The sequence below is a fragment of the Callorhinchus milii genome, unplaced genomic scaffold (assembly GCF_018977255.1).
Source record: "Callorhinchus milii isolate IMCB2004 unplaced genomic scaffold, IMCB_Cmil_1.0 Scaffold4, whole genome shotgun sequence".
Taxonomy (NCBI): Eukaryota; Metazoa; Chordata; class Chondrichthyes; order Chimaeriformes; family Callorhinchidae; genus Callorhinchus; species Callorhinchus milii.
Genome location: NW_024704745.1, coordinates 12,613,755 through 12,625,189, shown reverse-complemented (window position 1 = coordinate 12,625,189; position 11,435 = coordinate 12,613,755).

Below are 11,435 nucleotides of genomic sequence, written 5' to 3'. Positions count from 1 at the left end.
AGCAAGCAGCAGGAAACTTGCGAGACCAGGCTTTTTGTTTTAGTCAGCCAATTGTTTGATATACTTGGTAAACCTATCACTATGCTTAAAAGTATCCAAAACGGATAGCGTCCCACATGTGTATTCCACCTGCACATGGTAATTTCCCTAGAATAGAAATGGGTACTCCCTCTGTGGCGGGATGCACCTTGTTTAGCTAATTCCAAAGAATATTAGGCACAGATTGGCCAAAGCCAAGGCTTGGGAGCCCCAGAATCCCCCTTGTGTTAGGGTATTACTGTAATTCAACCAACTAAAACCACAAAGCTTGAATCCATTGGCAGTGTGTCTCCTGTAGAAAAACTATCCATTTTGCACCAATTTAAATGCGGAAGAATTTTAAAACATTTGACTGGATTTTGCTTTCCACGAGTTCAACTTTATATAAAGTTTGCTGATGACTGTGATTTTAGGTTCGAAATCACAAGAGAGGTTTGGATTACTGAACCAAGCCGTTTCTTAAGTGAATCCAGTGTCTTGGCTTCAACTACCCTGGTACCCAGTTGCAGCTGCTGTTTATCAGCAGCTAAATAAAGAAATACTTCCAAGTGTCTGTCTTAAAATTGTTTTTCATAACCTTAATCCTGTGATCATATGTCCTGCTGCCTTGGAGCACACAAAAATATTGCACTTGGTTTTCTTCCTCTATTCCATTCATTGTCCACACTGAGAAACAGGTTTTCTTGGCTCTAGTTTATGCACTTGTCCTCCTCTATTATTGCAACTCACAACGGGGTGTAATTTGCAGTGATTCTGAACAGGATAAGAAATCCCATTCAAATTTGACCTGTAGGTACTCCACTCGAAAGGCAGATTGTGTCAAATTGTGTTTGATGTATTTCAGGTCATCAAGTCTAACTCAGGTTTCTTTTAAGGAAATCCATTAAGAAATAACTCACACGTAAGGACCGTAATGAAACTTTTCTGCGTATTCTAACACACCATTAAGAGTGTCGACATTGACATTGTAAATTTGAGAGGCTCAGAAGATGGGGCTTACACGTACCAAACACCTTGTAGAAAAGACTGAGTACTAAACAACCCTCTTCATATTGCTTCAGAATTTTTTTTCTTTTAAAGTGTAGACAGTGGAAAGTAGAGCTGAAGTTGCACGGGTTTGGAGAAATGTTACTGCAGAGAGTTTATTTCAGTGTTCGAGCTTCCAATAGTTAACAGAGGATCTTCTAATGATAATTTATAATATATGCGGTGGTACTTATGTTTTTTTTACTACAGCTCTGAAGCAAAGTTACATAACAGTATTCATGTTGAGCCAAAATATTTTTTATATCACAATTGGAGTTGCTTCAGGCTGGAGCAATGAGCATTAGAGAACCCCACAGAAACAGGCAGGAATCAGAGGATAGTAGCAATATAAATGCAAAGAAACACTATTTCTCTCCAATGAATAGTAGGCCATAATGGAGGTGTTACATATATCTGCTTCAAAAACTATTTGGTTCAAGATCATTTGTTTGAACTGCACAAAAACACTCCGACTTGTTCCAGACTAAAATGAAACAGGAAATCTGTGTCTAATCTATAAAAGCCCAGTTTCTGTAAAAGTACTCCAGACAGGGACTGGAGTGTGAATCTTAAAACAATGGTAGACCCCTTTGTCAGATCACTGCTGGGGGGAGGGGGAGATTATGGTCAGTTACTCATCATAAATTCCTTGTTTGGCGGGGTGGGGGGGTGGTCTAACTCTAAGACATGATCTGATTGTTGAAAACAAGAAACATAAGCAAGCAGAATCTGCAAAGTATGATTCTGTGATTTTCCCATAGGGTCTCATTGTTATCATCTTCAAAAATAACCAGCTCAGTTTCCAACTGGCAAAATGTTATAATTACTCTTTTGTAAATCATTTTCAGGAAAAAAATCTTAAATCATAGATTTCTTCGAATGAGCTAATATTTTACAGATGAGTAGGTATTAGATAACTCATGGAGCCAAATGCCTTAAAGGTGGTGAATAAAACATCTGCTTCTGTATAAATAATTCATAGTTGGAATAGCATCTTGTTACCAAAATTCACTGTTGATCTTGATTTTGAGCATGATATAAAGAGGTTTCCCAAACTTTGGGGCAAAGCAAATTGCGCAAATTATCTGCCTCTTCACCCAGAAATACACTGCACTTTACAGGAAATCCTGTGAAGCAATTTGAGACATCCTCCGGGCATGAAAGGCGCTATACCAAATGTAAGTAATAACAATAATATACTTTGATTACAATAAGCTTATCTGCGATGATAATTTTTAAAAATCAAACAAGTATTTCCTTTTACAAAACTGCCCCTTTGGTTTTCTGTTGTTTGCCTGGTTGGTTGCTGTGGAATTCATGTGGCTACATGTTTTGCTTCTCCTAAAACCGATTCAATTGTCGCTCTGCATGCGGATCTCATGTTGCCAAAGGCAGAGTTTTAAATGGGCCATGCATTCTAGAAACAATGAATTCATCACGTGGGTGCAGTAGGCTGTAATGAGGACAAGCAGACAGGTCAACTGATACATTGGATTTAAGTCAAGCCTGTCAATTAAGGTGCCCGTTGACAGCTAGAATTGCTCATTATTCATCAACCCCATTTTTTAAAAAAAATAGTGAATATTACAGGATTTCTAACGTTCATTCTTGCCTCACAACCAAGTAATTTTTGGTTATAAAATTCCAACCCAACCACGATGAGCAGAATGGCCTTCTTTTATGCCATGAATTTCTATGGTTCTAAGTGAAGCATTTTGTCCACTTTTTAAGATTGTGCAGCAGTTAAGAATTCTTTTTATTTAATTCAGTCTCAGTAGCTCTGGTAGCTGTTTTTCAGATTTCTTAAAAAGGAGTCATTAAATGGTTCGAAAACTATTTATGAAATAGAAACGGTAGAATACTGAAAACCACAAGCTAGCTTAAAAACGTTTGCTTGCAATGATAGATTTGAATGAGTCTTCCAAGCATCTGATCCAAGGAGCACAAAAATAATCCAAATATTGAATTCCCTTTTATTCCCCCACCTCCACACTTTAATAAATAACCTTTCCAGCTATTCATTGATAACAACAACAACAACAAGATTCCATTTATAGAGCACCTTTCACGTCAGGCGGACGTCCCAAGGCGCTGGACAGTTGGGTCAGGACCTAAGCAGGGGGGGGAAATGGTCAGGGGGAGGGGAGGGAAGGGTGGGGGCGAGGAGGGGGTAGAGAGTTGAGAGGGGAGCTGAAGGCACGGTCAAAGAGAAAGGTCTTGAGACTGGCCTTGAAGGAGGAAAGGGAGGAGGCGGCGAAGGCACTGGGGGTAGAGTTCCAGAGCCTCGGGGCTGAGAGGCTGAAGGCCCGGCCACCGATGTTAGGGCGGTTGGGGCGGGGGATGTGGAGCAGACCAGAGCCAGAGGAACGGAGGGTACGGGCAGGTAAGTAGGGGGATAGTGGGTCAGAGAGGTAGGAGGGAGCAAGGCCGTGAATGGCCTTGTAGGCGAGGATGAGGATCTTGAATTTAATCCTCTGGGGGATGGGAAGCCAGTGGAGGCGAGCGAGGGTGGGAGTGATGTGGTCGCGAAGCCTGGTGCGGATAAATATTTTCTGTATAATACTACAAAGTTCTGACAGATGATCTGACCTTCAACATAGCAGCGACTGAAATAATTAAGAGTGATCCATTATTAAAAAGATTTCTTCAAACTGCTTGATTGATCTTTTTCTTAGAGTTTACTAGTCTAATGTAATTGCTCCCACTAAGGCACAGAGCACCTGGAAGGCATCTTATAACAAGGTTCTCTAAATCCCCTGAAGATCTGACTTATCAAAACATTTAAATAAAATATCATTGTTAGAATCAAACACCAGATAACCCTGATTTGAAAAATGTGTTGGTGGATTGACTTCCAAGCAAGCCTGACGTTTTAGCAAATAACAATTGGCTGGAGGACTTACACTGCTTGTTACTCTCATCTGCCTGGCTTTGATGAGAAAAGCTTAATCAATATTCTAAAAGAGCACTGAGCAATGTAACAAATTTGTATCTTAAAGTATGAATAGACATCAATATTTGGATGACATATGGGGATCGTTGCTAAATTAGTGGCTGGAATACCAATATATTTTCAATTTGTTGTCATCTGTCAGCACTCCAGATCATCCTCCTTTGCCCAAGGTTGTATATGAGCATGTGGATGGTTAGTTTACATGAGCTACGAAATCCAATTTCTCCCCAATTACAGTGTGCACAAGACACATTAGTTGGTTAGGAAAGCAAAATAATCAAACTGCAGTAATACCATTCTAATGACAGTGAATGCTAATGGAAGGAAAACATAATAAATCCCACAACATGTTTGCTATCATATAAAAAAACTTACCATGAGGAAAGGACAAAACTTAAGAAGTTAACTGATGAAGGAGAAAACAGAATCACTGAGACATAAGGAAAACCAATCCGATGCTAAATGATTCAACAGGGCATAAGATCACAAATTCAGATGAAGAAGGCTTGTTGGCTCATTTAAGCTCATCCTTTCAGAATACACACCGTGCTGTCTTCCCATTAGCGCATCGATTTGTTCTTTTAATAACACATCCACACGTTGTGGTAACTAGTATCACCTGTCAACCACCCTCTGTGTAAAGAAATACTGTTGGTATCTATCTTAAAATTACCCTTCACAATCCTGAACCATATCTTTGCCCTGATGCTTTGGCATATCTAAAAATATTACAGGTTGACTTTCTCAATCCCAGTTCGCATCTATAAAATCCTCTGTGAGATGCTTGTTTGCAAAACTGAAGACCTCTAACTCATCCAGTCATTCCTAGCAACTCATTTTTCTGTCACTGAGAAATCATCTGTTGCTCCCTCAGACTGTCTCTATGGACTGACGTTTGTCTAGAAACATAATTACAGTAGTACTCTAGATACAGACAGACCGAAGCACTATTCAGCTTGAACATGACTCCTTGCAAATCTCACAATATATTTGAAAATAGAAATTTCAATAACTATCTCACACCTGAGTATTACATTTTAGCCCGCATTGTGGAAACCAGTAAATGTTATTTTTAATGCTGATTTCAAACATGTCTCTTTATGAATGGTCTCAGACAGCAAGTGGCAAATATTCAAAGTGTTAATGAAAGTAATTGGATGCTGCCCCGGATAGATTGTGGCTTGCATTTCATTGAGCTTGATAACACTAACAGTGACTTCACTCAGGAGTTCTTTACCTCTCGGCTCTCTCCTGTCCAAACACATTTGAACATTTTCAAGTAGAGTGACTAAGATCCAATAAGAACACAGATTGAGTGTGAGCTATTTGACAGGTTGGCTGAGTTTGCTTTGTACCCTGCAGGTAGACTTGTATTCAACAACTAAATTAGTTTCTGATATCATTCAACCATTTCATGAGGAGTTTTCAGTTTTCTAACTACCAGATTTGTATAATAAGGAAACTTAATTAATTGAACGGTTACATTTACCTTATTTTGGCCATATCCACCTAAGGGCTTGAGCCTTCCATTTTGTTCACATTAGGTTATTATACCCTTAGGAGCTTGTTTGATAAACCCAGGTGTATGGGATGATTACCCTGAGTTGTGCAACTGGTTGGATAATGGTTAAGAATCAATGAAAAGCTTTAGTTATTAATGAATTGGTTTCAATGGTTGTTAAACACATAAAGCAACTGCAATTCCCTTTGGACACATCCATTTATGGAGTGGTTTACACATAGCACATGATGTGTCTAAATTTATGCAAGATTTTCACATTGCACACACTGGACCCAATTGTGTGGCACATGGAGCTCTTTAAAACATCATGTGAAGGGGCATGATGGAGCATTGAGTTGATGTAACATCATATTGTACATGGAATGAGAAGGGATAGGTTCAAACTATCAGTCATTGTATGATTGATCTTAAGATAGGCAGTGAGCACAGTGAGCAGTGAGAATGAGATTTCAGACTGGAGTCACTTCCTAACTGTAGAGAATTGACAGAAGCCTGCAGATTCATTCCCTGCATGTCCTCTTGGTTTAGTTTATGCATTGCATTCAGAATAGGAAAAAGGAAAAGTATTGCAGCAGATGTAATAAATAAAGGCATCATTTACATTTGTTGTTTACCAGGTAGAACACAATGCACAATAAGGAAGAGTTCATCAGTGTAGAAGAGGTTAATCATCTATGTCTTCCTTGCAAGCAGAATTAAGCAATAGGAGGAAAATTCCAGCTCGTCTCATGTGAGACCAGTCTGTCTTGAAATTTAATATCACACAGAATGGTGGAAAATTCTGAACTTCAGTCTTCGCTCGGCAGACGGTTTTCTTGCACTTCTTGAAAGAAATCAGTTTGTAAATTAGGACTGAATTTTCCACAATTCTGCATAATCTTCAATTTTCAGNAAAAAAAAGGCGAGGTGAAATTTCGGTCTTAATGTATTCTCCTGTCCCATCATGGACATCTGCAGGGTACATACTGAAAGTAAGAATAAAACACAATGAGCTACCCGCTTCAGCAGAACAAACACAAAAGTACATGGAAATATGAAATAAAGAAAACATCATATATGTTAACATCCACTACTGAATCACTCTACATCATTGCATGTGGATATTTCTAACAGGTGCTCGTTTACATTTTTTTTTAAAAATTACGATCAACTATAACCTGCGTCATCTCAGAAAGAACAGACTGTACAGCTTGTATGAGATTTTTTTTAGAACAGCAGAACGTAAAACATTCCCAAAGCTTTCAACATAAAAAATACAGCAATTTAGGCACTGAGTGGAGGAGTGGTGTGTCAAAACAATCTCGCAGAGACATACCAGTGTCTGAACCGATGAGAATTAAAATGACAGGCTGACAATAATGCTGATTGCCATGATGTGCAAGCACAGAACAACAAAGGACTGTCTGAAGAATAGACGGGAAGGAGAAAATGTAGCTTGCTTGTTGCAGTAAATCTGTCGCATCAATCTTTTAAAATATTAATAATAATCTTTGCATTTGATACACCATCTTTCACTAGAGGATATCTCAAAGCGCTTCATAGGATTTAATAACAACAACAAAATTACATTTGTATAGCGCCTTTCACATCAGGAGTACGTGCCAAGGCGCTGGACAATCAATGTTTCGGACACGAGGTGGGGGTTGGGATCAGGGAGGCTGGAGGGCAGAGGGTGAATGGAGAGTGATCGAAGGCACGGTCAAAGAAGAAAGTCTTGAGAAGGGGCTTGCAGGAGGTAAGTGAGGGGCAAAGCAGAGGGACTGTGGGATGGAGATCCAGAGGGTGGAAGCAGAGTGACTGAAGGCAGGTGAGGCAGGCAACGTGAAGCAGGCAGGTGCCTGCTGTGCGGAGGGTGCGGCTACGTTGGTAGGAGGTTAGGAAGTTGCAGAGGTAGGGGGTATAGCAAGGCCATGAAGGGCTTTGAATCTGAGGACCAGGATCTTGAACTGTATCTTCTGTGTGATGGGAAGCCAGTGGAGTCGGGCGAGGATGGGGGTGATAGGGTCGTGGAGCCTGGTGTGGGATAGGACACGGCCTGCAGAGTTCTGGATGATCTGCAGCCTATGGAGGGAGGAGTTGGGGAGGCTGACAAGCAGGGAGTTTGCATAGTCAAGCCTGGATGTTATGAATGCGTGTATGAGGGTCTTGTCGGCCTGTGGTGTGAGACTGTAGTGAAGCCGTGTGATGTTGCGAAGGTGGGGGAAGGCAGAGCTGGTCATGGCATGGATGTGGGGTAGAAAGGATAGTTGATGGTCAAACAAGATGCCAAAGTTCTGGACTGGCTCAATGAGTGGAGTGTGCAAACATGGATGGTGATGCTGTCAGTGCTTGAGGTTGTGGAGGCGCTGATGGGAGCCAATCAGGAGGGTCTTGTTGATGTTCAACTATAGAAAGTTAGCTCTCATCCAGGACTTGATGTCTGACAGACATTCTGTCAGGACAGCAGTGGTCCTGGAGTCGAGGGAGGAGGCAGAGAGATAGAGTTGGGTGTCATCCGCATACATGTGGAAGTTGACCCCATGTCTGTAAAATTCAGTAATTGTCTATTTAGTAAGTGAACATGGCAGCTAATTTGCATTCAACTATGTCCCACAAAAAAGCCATGAATAATTGACCAATTACAGCTGTTGAATGTCGCAATTTCGTTCCTATATTTAATTATTTAACAGGAATCTTTGTTAAGCATTCTGCTCAAATGCCCATCGACTTCCATCGTGGGTCACGTTATAATAATAATAATAATCCTTGCATTTGATATAGCGCTTTTCACGTCTTCTAGACGTCCCAAAGCGTTTCACAGAATATACTGTAAAGTGAATTGACTGTATATTTGTGGGCGAACGCGGCAGCCAATTGCGCACAGCAGTGTCCCACAAACAGTCGTGGATTGAAAATGACCAATTTATTATTGTTTTTGGTTTTGGAGGGATTATTATTAGGCTCTGTGTGGAGTAAGGAAACTTGCCCAAGGTTTCGCCCTCTGCCTGGAATTGAACTCAGGTCTCTCACTTGCAAAGCGAGTGCTCTAACCACTGAGCTGCAGGACTCTACAACAAGAGTGATGTTTCAAGGATAGGGGGCGGATTTTTTCCGCTCTTGGAAGAATTTGAATTTGCAACATCTCAGAATACCAATCAATAATAGGAATATCTTATATATATATATATAGTACCTTGTCGACATTGCAATAATTAACCACAGTAGGTCACAGAGAAAAGCCACGGACAAATGAACCATTCTGTTGACCAGCTGGAATTTGTACTCTGTTACCCATCGTGATTCATCCACATTATATGCTCTTTCTCAACATTCATGTTTTCCTAGTACTCTTGTTCCTTCTAAATTTGTGCATTGGGTTGTTATATCTGGACCAGATGTTTCTGAGACCTACAAATTGACTTGTATTTCAGTCAGATTGTGGGCTCTTACTGGTACTATAATTTTATCCCGAATTCATCATCTGTTATGAATTTGGGATCTAATTATTTTCAATATCGTTTAACCCCTTTTTGAATCTGATTTATTGAAAACCTTAGAAACCTTCTGGTTCCGATATTCGTTGTTCATTAATTAAACTGTGTACGCATAGCCTCATCATGTTCCCACAAGGATTCAATATCTATCTTGTTCCATGCTACATGCCTGCCACAGTTCCTATTCTAGGCCATTCTCCTACATCCTTTTTTTTATGCTTGGAACATTTCCCCTTATTGACTACAGGTGGCCGTGGCTTGTCTAAATCCCTGCCTGCATTTCGCAGAATAAAATCGCGCATGATCTCCTGAACCATTGCGGAGTACAGTTTTTCACATACCGGGCTACATAAACATTTAGGAAGAGATACCTCAAAAAATAATAGTACATAGATTAAACATTCCAGCTGGTCAACAGAATGGTTTATTTCTCTGTGTCCTACTGTGTGGTTAACCGTTGCAGTGCCGACACACCTTACATATGAAAATAAACATCTTGAAGCTCTTTACAAACTAGGATTAGAAAATGATATACGGGTAAACACAGCAGCTAATTTGTGCCAGCATATCCCAACAAGTTGAGCAACTGATTAATTTAAATTCGGGGGTAAATTTGGATTAGAAAGGAAATAAACACCGGCACTAACTACCGAATGGCCCATTTCTGTGCTGTAGCGTTCTATGTAATTCTATGTAAGCATTATATTTTGAGTACATTTGTCACCCAAATTTATTGACACAGCACTCACTGACTGAGTTCTGTTGAAGGTTCATGACCGAAATTTCAACTTGGTTTCCCTTGGTTTTTTTAAATGCTGGTCGACCTGCTGTGGATTTCCAGCATTTTCAGATTTCCAGAATCTGCAGTTTTCGTTTTTTTTATATCGCCAATCAGTGGGAGGTTGCTCCAGTCACAGAGACGAGACTCACCAAGTTATTCACCAGTTAAGCTGTGACATTTCAATATGTATTACATTATATTCTTAAAGAAGAGGGAGTTTCTCTCAGTTTCCTGGCGGACAATCCCCAATAAAAATTCATCATTCTCTTCACAGCTAAATTTGTGAGACACCATTGTGTGCAAATTGGCTGCCGTGTTTGCTTACAAAATACATTTTACAGTAAATCCTTTGAAGTGTTTTTCGGATGTCTTCCTGACATGAAACTCACCATATCAAATTAATTGGCGAGTTCAATACTTTGCCTGCTCTCCCTCTGCTCATCGCACATTGTGTTCAAAAGCATTTTCAGATATTCTGCAAGCTGATGCGTGAAATGGCGTCTGCTACAAAATATATCATTGAACATCAGGGACTAGACTGTATGTGGATCAGCAGCTGGCTTGTTACTCACCCTGTGCAAAACAGAATGAGGCAACAACAGCTCGGAAAATAGTACCTTTATATTGTAATCCCAGTATTATACTGTTGTTTTGGGATGAATCTTGTTCAAAACAAGAGCACCCTCTGCTGTCAGATCTGTTGCAGTGAGCAACTAGAGACAGCTTTGTGGTAAACCTTAAAATTGTCCCTTTGATTATACAAACCAAAGAATAATGCTAACCAAAGGAGCTATTGTGCATTTTTATACATTTAACATTTATAATTTGCATTTAATGTATTAAAAGCGAACCACCCACATTCATTAATCTTTAAAAAATAATAAATTAAGGTCTGATTCTTTCTAAAATCTAACCAGTTTGTGAAGCAGCTGAATTACATATTCTGAAATATTATCACTACAAAACAGGAACCTGGACTGATCCCTACTCAGAACTGAAATCTGCATGTGTATGGGAATTGAGTGAGGACAGGATTGGTTTGGGCTAATGCCCCTCCCCATTGTTGAGCAGTCTGCTGACACTTACTGTCTAGACTTACACATGAAGTATAGCTGTTTACTGTCACTCATTGGATCAGCATAAGTCACTGACTTCGGGGCAAAAAAGGAACAAAACATACACCTTCAGAGTTACATCTGTCTCATGCCAATGGCAATTTGACTAAAGGCCAATACAAACAGACAAGAAGTTTTCAACCATATTATTTCCACATCTGCTAACATATTGTATCTCTTCTGACAATTGGTGTCAGTCCTTTGTTCCATTGGCTTTTGCCTACAAATTGCACTGTCACTGCATGTTGCAATAAGTCCTGTTAAGCAATTTGAGACATCCTCCTGAAGTGAAAGGTGTGTATTAAATGCAATGAATAATTATTGCAAGTATGTTAATTAAACTCCAAAATATTGACACGGGGCAAGTCTGCAATTCCTACAAAAACAAGTAGATTCAGACTCGCCTCGCAAGCAAAGACCTGGGTTTGATTCCCGGGAGGGCGAAATGTTAGGCAAGTTTTCTTACTCCATATGCCTCTATTTATCTAGCAGGAAGTAGCCACCCGGTTGTTAGTCGATCTGCAGA